We start from the raw sequence: 13,578 nt of genomic DNA, 5'->3' as shown, positions 1-13,578 counted from the left end.
AACACTAACACCGGCTCCAAGATCACATAAAGCAGTTTTAACATAATTTCTTTTAATGGAGCATGGTATAGTTGGTACTCCTGGATCTCCATGTTTCTTTGGTATTCCACCTTAAAAAGTATAATTAGCAAGCATGGTGGAAATTTTAGCTTCCGGTATCTTTCTTTTATTAGTAACAATTTCTTTCATGTACTTAGCATAAGGATTCATTTTGAGCATATCAGTTAATCACATACGCAAAAAGATAGGTCTAATCATTTCAACAAAGCGCTCAAAATCCTCGCCATCCTTTTTCTTGGATGGTTTGGGAGGAGAAGGCATGGGTTTTTGAACCCATGGTTCTCTTTCTTTACCATGATTCCTAGCAACAAAGTCTTTCTTATCATAATGTTGATTCTTTGATTGTGGGTTATCAAGATCAACAACAGGTTCAATTTCTATATCATTATCATTACTAGGTTGAGCATCATCATGAACATTATCATTAACATTATCACTAGTTTCAGGTTCATTACTTGTCGGTGTACTGGAGTAGGGGTACCCTAGTACCCCGAACTTGTGCACGGGCAGTCGCAGCATCCCGCGGCAAGGCTTGCCGGGTGACCGCCAAGACCCTCCGTGGCTCCCTTGAAGACCATTCAAGAACAAAGTACTCAAACCAAGGCCCCGGCAAGAGGAGCTTGCCGGGAAGGCCAACCAAGGCCCCGGCAAGAGGAGCTTTCCGGGAAGGCCAACCAAGGCCCCGGCAAGAGGAGCTTGCCGGGAAGGCCAACCCAGGCCCCGGCAAGAGGAGCTTGCCGGGAAGAGACAAGACCCCGGCAAGAGGAGCTTGCCGGGAAGGCCACTCAAGGCATACCAAGAAAGCTTGCCGCGACGCGCCCTGCATCCCGGCAAGGCCCGGTGAGCGACAAGCTCCCAAACACGACAAGACGACGACCGCGGCAAGGAGCTTGCCGCGGGGAACCCCCACTTCGTGCCCGCGCTCCAGCACACCTGCTAACGTGTCGCTCTAGGACTCCCCCAAGCGCACGTGGCAGGAGGCTGTGCAGCTAGGGGTGCGCGGTGGCAAGCGGAGATGAAGAGAAGGCCATCGTGGCAAACGGTGGCGCTCCTAACGGTCACTTTTCGCACTGTTTAAGCAACTCAGACAGGCATTTAATGCCCTTGTCCCCTGCCGTCAGAGTTAGGTAGGGTGCATTGTATCCACAGTAGCGGTAGCTGCACCTACTGCATCCTTTTCCATTTTTACCCGTCTTGTCTACGTTGCCCCCTGTCAGTGACCCCTTGAGAGTATAAAAGGAGGCCCAGGCGCAACGTAGAAGGGGTTCAGCGAGTTCGGCCAGTTCGGCTCATTCAACACCAGGAACACTCTCACGCTCAGTCTGGCAGCGTCCGTCGCTCCTGAGCAAGAATTCAATACACACAAACAAGCAGCAGTAGGGTTTTACGCATCCGTGCGGCCCGAAGCTGGGTAAAAACCGCTTGCATGTACCGCCTCGATCCGCTCTTTGTGCGACCTCCGCCCCCCGCCGAACCGAAAGGGGCCCTGTCCCCATAGGTGTTGGTGGAATCAGCCTCCCCGACATTACTAGATTGTGTTTCAGCATCAGAAATAGAAATATCATTTGGATTCTCAGGTGTATCAATAACAGGTTCACTAGAAGCATGCAAAGTCCTATCATTTTTCTTTTTCTTCCCTTTTGAAGGACTAGGTGCATCTATATTATTTCTCTGAGAATCTTGCTCAATTCTCTTGGGGTGGCCTTCAGGATACAGAGGTTCCTGAGTCATTCTACCAGTTCTAGTAGCCACTCTAACAGCATAATCATTATTCTTACTATTCAATTCATCGAGCAAATCATTTTGAGCCTTAAGTACTTGTTCTACTTGAGTGGTAACCATAGAAACATGTTTACTAATAAGTTTAAGTTCACCTTTGACATTAGCAATATAATCACCCAAGTGTTCCAGCATATTTGAATTGTATTTCAATTGTCTACCAAAATAAGCATTGAAGTCTTCTTGCTTAACCATAAATTTATCAAACTCATCTAAGCATGGGCTAGCAAACTTAGTAAATGGGATTTCAGCTTTATCATATCTATAGAGAGAATTTACCTTTACTACCTGTGTCGGGTTATCAAGACCATGTGTTTCTTCAGTAGGTAATGGATTAAGATCATATGTTTCTTCAATAGGCGGTAAATTAAGACCATGCATTTCTTCAATAGGAGGTAAATTCTTAACATCTTCAGCTTTAATACCTTTTATCATAGATTTCTTTGCCTCTTGCATATCTTCAGGACTGACAAATAGAACACCTCTTTTTGGAGTTGGTTTAGGAATAGGCTCAGGAATTGGCTCAGGAAGTGTCCAATTATTTTCATTTGTCAACATACTATTCAATAGAATTTCAGCTTCATCCGGTGTTCTTTCCCTGAAAACAGAACCAGCACAACTATCCAGGTAATCTCTGGAAGCATCGGTTAGTCCATTATAAAAGATATCAAGTATTTCATTTTTCTTAAGAGGATGATCAGGCAAAGCATTATGTAATTGGAGAAGCCTCCGCCAAGCTTGTGGGAGACTCTCTTCTTCAATTTGCACAAAATTATATATATCCCTCAAAGCAGCTTGTTTCTTATGAGCAGGGAAATATTTAGCAGAGAAGTAATAAATCATATCCTGGGGACTACGCACACAACCAGGATCAAGAGAATTTAACCATATCTTAACATCACCCTTTAATGAGAACGGAAATATTTTAAGGATATAAAAGTAGCGAGTTCTCTCATCATTAGTGAACAGGGTAGCTATATCATTTAATTTAGTAAGATGTGCCACAACAGTTTCAGATTCATAGCCATGAAAAGGATCAGATTCAACCAAAGTAATTATATCAGGATCAACAGAGAATTCATAATCCTTATCAGTAACACAGATAGGTGAAGTAGCAAAAGCAGGGTCAGGTTTCATTCTAGCATGAAGAGATTGCTGCTTCCATTTAGCTAATAACCTCTTGAGCTCGTATCTATCTTTGCAAGCTAAAATAGCTAGAGCAGCTTCTTTTTCAAAAACTTAACCCTCAGGAATAACATGTGATTCATATTTATTAGGGGAAGAGTCTTCATCATCACTTTCATCAATATTATCAGTTTCAATATTTTCATTCTCTCTAACCCCTAGCAAGTTGTTCATTAAGAAATTCACCAAGTGGCACAGTAGTATCAAGCATAGAAGTAGTTTCATCATAAGTATCATGCATAGCAGAAGTGGCATCATCAATAACATGCGACATATCAGAACGAATAGCAGAAGCAGGTTTAGGTGTTGCAAGCTTACTCAAAACAGAAGGTGAATCAAGTGCAGAGCTAGATGGCAGTTCCTTACCTCCCCTCGTAATTGAGGGATAAATCTTGGTTTTTGGATCTCTCAAGTTCTTCATAATGATAAGCAGATATAAATCCCAAGTGACTCAAAGAATAGAGCTATGCTCCCCGGCAACGGCGCCAGAAAATAGTCTTGATAACCCACAAGTATAGGGATCGCAACAGTTTTCGAGGATAGAGTATTCAACCGAAATTTATTGATTCGACACAAGGGGATCCAAAGAATATTCTCAAGTATTAGCAGCTGAGTTGTCAATTCAACCACACCTGGAAACTTAATATCTGCAGCAAAGTATTTAGTAGCAAAGTAATATGATAGTAGTGGTAATGGTAGCAAAAGGTAATGATAGCAAAAGTAATGTTTTTGGTATTTTGTAGTGATGATAGCAATAGAAACAAAAAAGTAAATAAGCAAAGAATAATATATGGAAAGCTCGTAGGCAATGGATTGGTGATAGAGAATTATGCCGGATGCGGTTCATCATGTAACAGTCATAACCTACGGTGACGCAGAACTAGCTCCAATTCATCAATGTAATGTAGGCATGTATTCCGAATATAGCACTACAAAAAAAACACTTCCGTGATGACACGTGTTTGTCACAGTAGGTCGCTTTTTTTGTCATGCATGTACATCCATGACAAATTTATGAAAGAATCAAGATAGTCATACCTGTGCTGTCATAGAAGTGTTCCATGACATTACCAAAATTATCATCACGGAAGTGTCCACTTCCATGACGATAAATCGCGCGTCACAGAAGTGATGTCGTCAAGGGTGACCGACACATGGCATCCACCGTAACGGAACGCCGTTAAGCTATCGGGTCAGGTTTTGGATCCGGTAACCCGTTAACAGCCCCGAACAATGGGGATTTTCCACGTGTAAAATCATCATTGGCTAGAGGAAACACGTGTCGGCTCATTGTTGGGACAGATGTCAACCACTCATTGCACGGAAGGCGCCTATGATACGTCGACACGTGGCACGGCCCAACAGAGGCCCATTCCTGTGAAAAGGCCGGCCCGTTTGACTTGGTCAAAAGCTGGCAGGCCGGCCCATGGAAAGCCTGTTAACGGCCTATTCGAATATAGCCCATTTACAGCCCGCTAACCCAAGGCCCATTACGCCCTATCCGAATTAAGCCCAGTAGCGTCATATGGGCCATCCAATATGATTCCAGCCCGTTTCACTTCTGTCCCATGTATGGCCCATGACGTCTTTCGGCCCATATGAGACCCTATGTAACTCTTGGCCTACTAACGGCCCGTGGTCAAACTGGCCCGTAATGAACAGTGTATCACTTTACAGCCATTAACGGCCCATGGTGAAACTGGCCCGTAATGAACAGTGTATCACTTTAAACCCATTAACGGCTCGTTATTCCGTTGGGCCGTTTCCAGCCCATGTTATCTTTCGGCCTTCTCAGAGCCCATTTATTCTTGGCCTCATTTCCAGCATTCGTTTACTTACAGCCCATTACTGTCATTTTCTGCTTGTGGGCCAAATTCAGCCCGTGGTTATAGTCGGCCCGTTTGTGGTCCATTAATACGTCAGGCCGTTTTCATAGTGTCATCAAATACGACCTATTAACGATGCCCCATTATGGTCGGCCCATGAATGGACGATTCCAACTCTAGCCCGTTTACGGCCATAATGCGGCCTGTTATTGGCCCATGTTTGGCCATCGATCATACTGCCCGTATAAGGCCCATTGATGATACGGCTCATAGAAGGCCCATTGTTTCTACGGCCCGTAGAAGGCCCACTATTTCTACGGCCCATAGAAGCCCCACTGTTTCTACGGCTCGTAGGAGGCCCAGTGTCACTACAGTAAATATTAGCCCATGGTTATTGTGGCCTAGTTTTAAAAAATAGGTTATTGTAGCCACTAGCAAACCGCGGAAAAAGAACTACAATGACTAGAAGCAAACAAATAAACAAGACAACAAGGAAATAAATGAGCAAGCAACTTACGCTAGGCTATCACGGCTATCACACATATTACATCCACTGGGCATCAAAGTTCACCACCAGTGCAAATAAACGCGCCGACAAAAGAATATACAAAACTAAGAGCACTTCAGAAGGCACTAGGCCTGGCCAGGTTGCCCCCCCCCAAACAGCTGAAGAAGCTGAGTAGACCTCAGTTGTGTCAATGATAGATGCATCAACACTAGATTTAAGGCATGATGGTGCGCACGGCAGTCCTCTGACATCTTCATTGCATCTTTGACTTCAAGTCGGAGCTGAGCTGAAGCAAGCCTTTCCACTTTAAGTCGAGACTGAAGAAGTCAAACTGATTGAGGCAGCGACTGCACAGAGGTTGTCTCACACCTGCTGGTGAGTAGCGTCAACTCACTGTCTTCATCAAGATAGGACCTTGGGGTCATCTCGCTGTCCTCAAGATGGTTTGCCTCACTATCTTCCCTAAAGTTCTGCCTGGCGTAAGAGATACGAGTCTGAAAGAGAAATAAGGAGACACGTAACAGGTTTCACAATTATATAAGCAAATAAATGGATCTGTTCTGCATAAGGAACATGTTTTTACAACTACAATTTGAAACTGGTAGTTGTTGCAAACATCCAATCAGATGTGAACAGCAAAGCAAACAACAGTGGAGGAAATGATGCCTATCCAAATCTATACTAGAACAAAGTTTGAAGGCTTGATAAGGATGAACTTACATTAAATGTTAACACGGGCTGGACAAAGCCCTTCTCCATGTTGATGGAAGGATAATTCAATAAATTCTCCAAAGAAAATTCTTTATAAGCGTTGCCATTATTCTACATTTTGCAAAGAGTAAATATAGATCAAATAATATTGGAAGAAACAGAGGATAATGAAGCTCAGGTGCAGACTAATGATACATAATCAAATAGCAATTAATTAAGTACAGCGTTACAAGGCAAAAGGGAGAGAGGTACTGACAAGAGCAATGCAGAGCCCATTATTATTTTGAGATCGTATGATCCTTTGAGCAAGGAGATTCATCTGAAATTAGTTTTCATACAAGAGAGAAGGTAAGGCACAAGCAGAAATTTAGGAGTTCAAATTTTGAATTGATATCATAGACAGTACCTGACGCTGGGCTCCTAGCAGTTCTAATAGGGGTTTGGCCACTGGAGTTGGGGTAAAGTGTGGTATAGTTGGGCATGTGTTTTCTGTGGCTGCTGATCTATTTGATTTAACAGGTATCACTACCTTTTCCAAATACCTAGTTTGTACTCCTTGAGGACCTGCACTCACCCTCTTCCTTTTGGACACCTATTACGAAAGAACAACATTTGACTGGAAAAACATAGTGTGACAACACATGGAATAGGTACAGAAAATGGATAGGTATGGCATATACTCATATATGATGCTTAAACTAAGCAGATGGTGTAACAAAGTAGAAGTAATGCAAGAGGTCAGAAGCAAAATATGTGCGACCAATACAACTTTGCAAAGTTAGAGCAAGCACCTTGATGGGTGAATAAGATAGGCCATCCTCCACCATGCCAAGTTTGTTAGGTAGTGGATCATTCCACAATATTCCTCTTGTGTGCCCATTCTCATATTCATTTTGATAATGTTCAATATCTAACATGCATGAAAACATAAAAACAAGTGAGATTTTCTTTGTAATGCAGAAGTGATTCTAATCCAATACTACCTCCCTGTAAACCCCTTTGTGCTATCTCTGCAATTCTTTTAAAAGATGCCATGCATGCTGTAATTTGTTGTGTGCATTAATATAATGTGGCCTAGTACTCAAAATATGAGAGCACCAGAAGTGATGACACTTCGCAGATGGTAGCTTCAACATATAGTAAAGAAGAACAAGTCGACCTGACCTAACAGATTCAAAATATATTAAGGGAGAACAACTCGACCTGACCAGTCGACCGCAAGAGAAGAGTATCATCTTAAAGAAGAGCAGAAGAGCAAGCAGATTGAAGATATTACAAGTCTTTTAATACAATGTCGGTTGGCCACCCATGATGAGCTAGAGCGCACAGAGAAATACTATTCTTTCTGATCTCTCCATATGTGGCTCACATGCATTTCGAAACTAAAGTAGGGACATTTAGCTAACCAATTAAACATCTCTCAGTTTTACTAATATCAGCAATAATATCAGATATGAATTTGTACAACTAAGCTTGTTTACCTCGATGGGTGGAGCAGTGCTATTACGACACGAACCACGTAGGCTGATTGTGGTCATCATAAAATGGGGAAAACATAAGCATGATGAGTACAGTGTTGACCGTGGCAGTGGGATGGCAGATCTGAAGCTGCAAATCACACAAAGGGTAGTTAGCAACCGATGTTTGCTTTGAAATAACAACTAAGATTTGGTATGGACAAGAAAGTACGGTCAACAAGTGACAAAGTAATGCAATTATGTTGTCTCTCTATATGTCGCGACATGCATTTGGAAACTCAAGTGGGACCTTTAACTAACCAATTAAATGTGTCGGTTAACTAATATCAGTATCATATCACAATCATATTTGAACAACTAAGCTTGAAGGGTGGAGTAATGCTAGTACGACAAAAAGCACCTACGCAGATCATAGTAGAGTACATAAAAGGGGAAAACCCTAAGCATCAAGAGAAAAATCAGGAAAGTGGAACTAGCTGGACCAGTGGGTGGCGCACATGCTTTTCGGAACGAATATAGGAACATCAGGTGACCAATTAAACGTTCTCTATTTTAGTGATATGAGCTTCATATCAGATTCGTATTTCAACACGTAAGCTTTGGGTTGAGGTCTTGAGGAGCAGTGCTAGCATGACACGAAGCACCTACGATGATGGTAGTGAATATAAAGGGGGAAACCATAAGCTTTACGAGTATAGTGCCCATGCCATGGCGGATCTGAAGGTGCAAACCGGACAAAGCTACTTCGCAACCAATGTTTGATTTCAACTAGCCACTACGATTTGGTACGGACAAGAAAAGTACAGTAAAAAAATTACGATCTATTTTCCGGGTGAGATCAATAACTTAAGCACATATGGAAGAGTACCACCTCTCTTGCGACGCCATGTAGGCCTATGCTGATACGTTGAGGGTGCTACGGGTGCGATGGCTGTCGGCGGCGGGGAAGAAGACTTTAGACGGCAGACGGCCGGGTCGGGGGATATATCCTGTTGCCGTGGATGAGGCGGTCATAGGAGCGGCAACGACAAGGTGGACGACGGCGCCGATGAAGCGAGAGGAGGTGATGAAAGGATGTTGGTGCAGCGCCGTGGATGAGAGACGTCCATCTCTTGCAGTGGACGACGGGGTAGGGGTAGCGGCTCCGGCAAGGTGGAGGATGGGGTGGCGGACGGAGGAGGCTGGCCGCAGTGCGGAGGTTGTCGTGCCGCCGACGGTGTATGAATGGGGAAATGGAGGGGAGGGGGCATCTCAAACTGTGGGACGCGCTTCTCTGAAATGGGGGGAAGTTACGAACTTATCCCCCGTTTAAAATTTTGGACATCGCGTCGGTTGGGGATAGGACAGTAATCTCGCATCTCCCAAATATTTGCCGGTAACTATTTCGGGCGAGGAGAGGGTGTTTTGCCGCCCATGGTTGGCGCCCGCGGTGTATGAACGGGGCTGACAGGTAGGGCGGTTGTGTCACGTCTGATGGAAGTTACACATCTACCCCTATTTAAAATATAAGCCTACATCGATTTCGGACGAGGAGAGTTTGTTTTGCCGCCCACCGTGTATGAATGGGGAAATGGAGGAAGAGACACATGTCTTTCGGACGAGCTTGAATCAAATGTGTTTTGCCGCCCATGTTTGGCGCCCACCGTGTCTGAATGGGCTCAGAGGCCGTCGTGTCACGTCTGATTGAAGTTACTAGTCTACCCCTATCGACAGCAGTGTAAATCCTATCGATAAGGATGTCAAGTGTCAGGGGTAGACATTAATTTCCATCTCACAAACACTTGCTTCGAGCAGCCCACAAATTATAGTGGGTGTTTAGCCGCTTCGTTCAAAACTTGGGAGAATTAGCATTCACGTTTGCCCTGGGACCTGGCAAACTAAATTCAAATCCAATTTGTATTCGATTACGAATATCCACAGATAATTATAAGTTTTGTTATTTATTTCTTCAAAACCACAACAAAGATTTATTCCACCTTTATATATGATTATGATTTAGAAATGTCGTGATCTTCGAATTCAGTAGGTTGGATACACTCTGAGTCAAACAGTTATTTCATCTAATACAATATGCTCACACGACAAAATAGTTCACCTTATGTCAATCATACAAGTTCTGAGGATTACCTCGCCTAAAAAATTTGGATCATTACAACACATGGACAACATAGGGGGTCTTGCAACATAATCCATTTAGAGACATGACACAACATGCAAGTACAATAATCTAATGAAAATTTGAACTGGTATCTAAAGAAGAACCGGGATTATCTTGGGCTTCAGATAGCAGAAACAGCAGGACCTCCTCTGTCTTCAAATGCAACATTCTTACTTCCTCCCATTCTTGGGTTGCTTGCATAATGCGTGCTGCTAATTCCGTAATTTCCAGCCTCAAGATAAATATTACCTCATTCATGGCAGCCACACCATCTCTTTCTGCCTCTAGTAGAGCCTCAAGCACTATAATATATGTGCTTAGACTGCTCTCCGGCGGTGTTGCCTCTGAACTGCTACCATCTGGTAACATGGATGGTGCACTACTTCCGCAAATAGGTTCTGGGGTTGTACATTGTGTCCTAGTGTGAACGGCATCCTGAAAGGTTTCCGCTGGACATCAGTAAGAGATAGTTATCGTATGATCCAGGCAGTAAGCTTACATGGTAAACGACGGACGAATTATTGCCGAGCATGGCAAACTATATTTAAATGGTTCGAAGCAGCATCAGCCGAAAAGAAATTAAAATGGTAAGATGAAACTAGGGATGTAACTGGCAAATAAACGAAATCCACCAGTCCCATCTAGTTAGTTTTTGCTACCTCCCTAGTTCATTTTCCTCAAAAAAACAAAAACTCTTTTGAACTATCATACCACTAGTGGACTTTAATCAGGATTAAACCGGACCCAGTTGACATCCCTAGTTGAAAGGGAGTGTACAACCGCTATATTTAAGTTGCCAAGGTATCTAAGTAGTTGAAATAATCTGAGAAAGCACTTAACAGTGTGGCCTCATATAAACTACGAAGACAATCTTGTGATGAAGTTGAGAGGAAAAGTTAAGGACTCAAATGAAATAGGCATGCATTTTTTTACGATAGTACAGCAGGCACTGCTGACATATTGGCCAACTCAGGTATAGCATAACAACAAATAAGCATTCGAATCAAGCAATACAGCAAAGAAGACAACTGAACTATTTGTAATTCGGTAGGATTACACGTTGAGGGCACAAGCCAAGAAAGCAGCTCACTCGCATTACATTTCACATGTACTAAAACACACTGGCTTACCATATGTTGCTGTGAAGCCTAGCTGATGTTGCAATGTTCTTTGAAGATATCGTCAGCATCCCGTGGTTGCAAATCTAGTTGTTGTAGCTTATTATGCACCATCTATTTAGGTAAGTTAATTTTAATCGCATGCACTGATCCGAATTGATCATCAATGGTTCATCTAAACTAATGAAAGAAGGGTGTGTGCATACACGACAATACTCCCTCCGATTCTTTTTACTTTGCATATAACTTTTTCTCAGTTTTCTCGTATTAGTCTGCGCGTTGTCGATTCCTAGCGCTGGTTTCCTTTTGTGCCCCGCTGATGTCTACTACACAACCTTCTTCTTGTAGACGTTGTTGGGCCTCCAAGTGCAGAGGTTTGTAGGACAGTAGCAAATTTCCCTCAAGTGGATGACCTAAGGTTTATCAATTCGTAGGAGGCGTAGGATGAAGATGGTCTCTCTGAAGCAACCCTGCAACCAAATAACAAAGAGTCTCTTGTGTCCCCAACACACCCAATACAATGGTAAATTGTATAGGTGCACTAATTCGGCAAAGAGATGATGATACAAGTGGTATATGGATGGTAGATAATAGTTTTGTAATCTAAAAATATAAAAATAGCAAGGTAACGAATGATAAAAGTTAGTGTAAACGGTATTGCAATGTGTAGAAACAAGGACTAGGTTCATACTTTCACTAGTGTAAGTCCTCTCAACAATACTAACATAATTGGATCATAAAACTATCCCTCAACATGCAACAAAGAGTCACTCCAAAGTCACTAATAGCGGAGAACGAACAAAGAGATTATGGTAGGGTACGAAACCACCTCAAAGTTATTCTTTCCAATCAATCTGTTGCGCTATTCCTATAAGTGTCACAAACAGCCCTAGAGTTCGTACTAGAATAACACCTTAAGATACAAATCAACCAAAACCCTAATGTCAACTAGATACTCCAATGTCACCTCAAGTATCCGTGGGCATGATTATAAGATATGCATCACACAATCTCAGATTCATCTATTCAACCAACACAAAGGACCTCAAAGAGTGCCCCAAAGTTCTACCGGAGAATCACGACAAAAACGTGTGCCAACCCCTATGCATAGGTTCATGGGCAGAACCCGCAAGTTGGTCACCAAAACATACATCAAGTGAATCACATGATATCCCATTGTCACCACAGATATCCACGGCAAGACATACATCAAGTGTTCTCAAATCTTTAAAGACTCAATCCGATAAGATAACTTCAAAGGGGAAACTCAATTCATTACAAGAGAGTAGAGGGGGGAACAAACATCATAGGATCCAAATATAATAGCAAAGCTCGCGATACATCAAGATCGTATCACCTCAAGAACACGAGAGAGAGAGAGAGAGATCAAACACATAGCTACGGGTACATACCCTCATCCCCAAGGGAGAACTACTCCCTCCTCGTCATGGAGAGCACCGGGATGAAGAAGATGGCCACCGGAGAAGGATTGCCCCCTCCGGCAGGGTGCCGGAACGGGTCTAGATTGATTTTCGGTGGCTACGGAGGCTTCTGGCAGCGGAACTCCCGATCTAATGTGTGTTCTGGAAGTTTTAGAGTACGTAGGTATATATGGGTGAAGGGGGTACATTGGAGGAGCTACGGGGGGCCCACGAGGCAGGGGCGCGCCCCCCACCCTCGTGAGCACCTCCCGTATCTCCTGACGTGGAGACCAAGTCTATCCGGTGGCTTTCGTTCCAAAAATAACTTCTCCAGTTGATTTCGTTCCGTTTCGACTCCTTTTGATATTCCTTTTCTTCGAAACACTGAAAGAGGCATAAAACAGCAAATCTGGGTTGGGCCTCCGGTTAATAGGTTAGTCCCGAAAATAATATAAAAGTGGAAAATAAATCCCAATATTGCCTAAAACAGTAGATAATATAGCATGGAGCAATAAAAAATTATAGATACGTTGGAGACGTATCAAGCATCCCCAAGCTAATTCCTGCTCGTCCTCGAGTAGGTAAATGATAAAAAGATAATTTTTGATGTGGAATGCTAGTTGGCATAATGTCAATGTAATTCTTCTTACTTGTGGCATGAATATTCAGATCCATAAGATTCAAGACAAAAGTTTAATATTGACATGAAAACCTATAAAATCATATAGTTTAGTCATGTTTCATTTTTGTCACACAAGAATGCTCTCATCATGCACAACCCCGATGACAAGCCAAGCAATTGTTTCATACTTTAGTAATCTCAAACTCATAAACTTTCATGCAATACATGAGCGCGAGCCATGGATATAGCACTATGGGTGGAATAGAATAATGAGGGGGTTATGTGGAGAGGACAAAAAGGAGAAAGTCTCACATCAACGAGGCTAATCAATGGGCTATGGAGATGCCCATCGATTGATGTTAATGCAAGGAGTAGGGATTGCCATGCAACGGATGCACTAGAGCTATAAATGTATGAAAGCTCAACAAAAGAAACTAAGTGGGTGTGCATCCAACTTGCTTGCTCATGAAGACCTAGGGCACTTGAGGAGGCCCATTGTTGGAATATACAAGCCAAGTTATATAATGAAAAATTCCCACTAGTATATGAAAGTGACAAAACAAGAGACTCTCTATCATAAAGATCATGGTGCTACTTTGAAGCACACGTGTGGAAAAAGGATAGTAGCATTGTCCCTTTTATTTTATTTTTTATTTTTTATTTTTATTTGGCCTTTCTTTTTTTGTCCTTGCCTTTTTTTATTTGGCCTTTC

The sequence above is a fragment of the Triticum aestivum genome, chromosome 2A, assembly GCF_018294505.1.
Source record: "Triticum aestivum cultivar Chinese Spring chromosome 2A, IWGSC CS RefSeq v2.1, whole genome shotgun sequence".
Taxonomy (NCBI): Eukaryota; Viridiplantae; Streptophyta; class Magnoliopsida; order Poales; family Poaceae; genus Triticum; species Triticum aestivum.
This window is presented reverse-complemented; position numbering follows the sequence as displayed.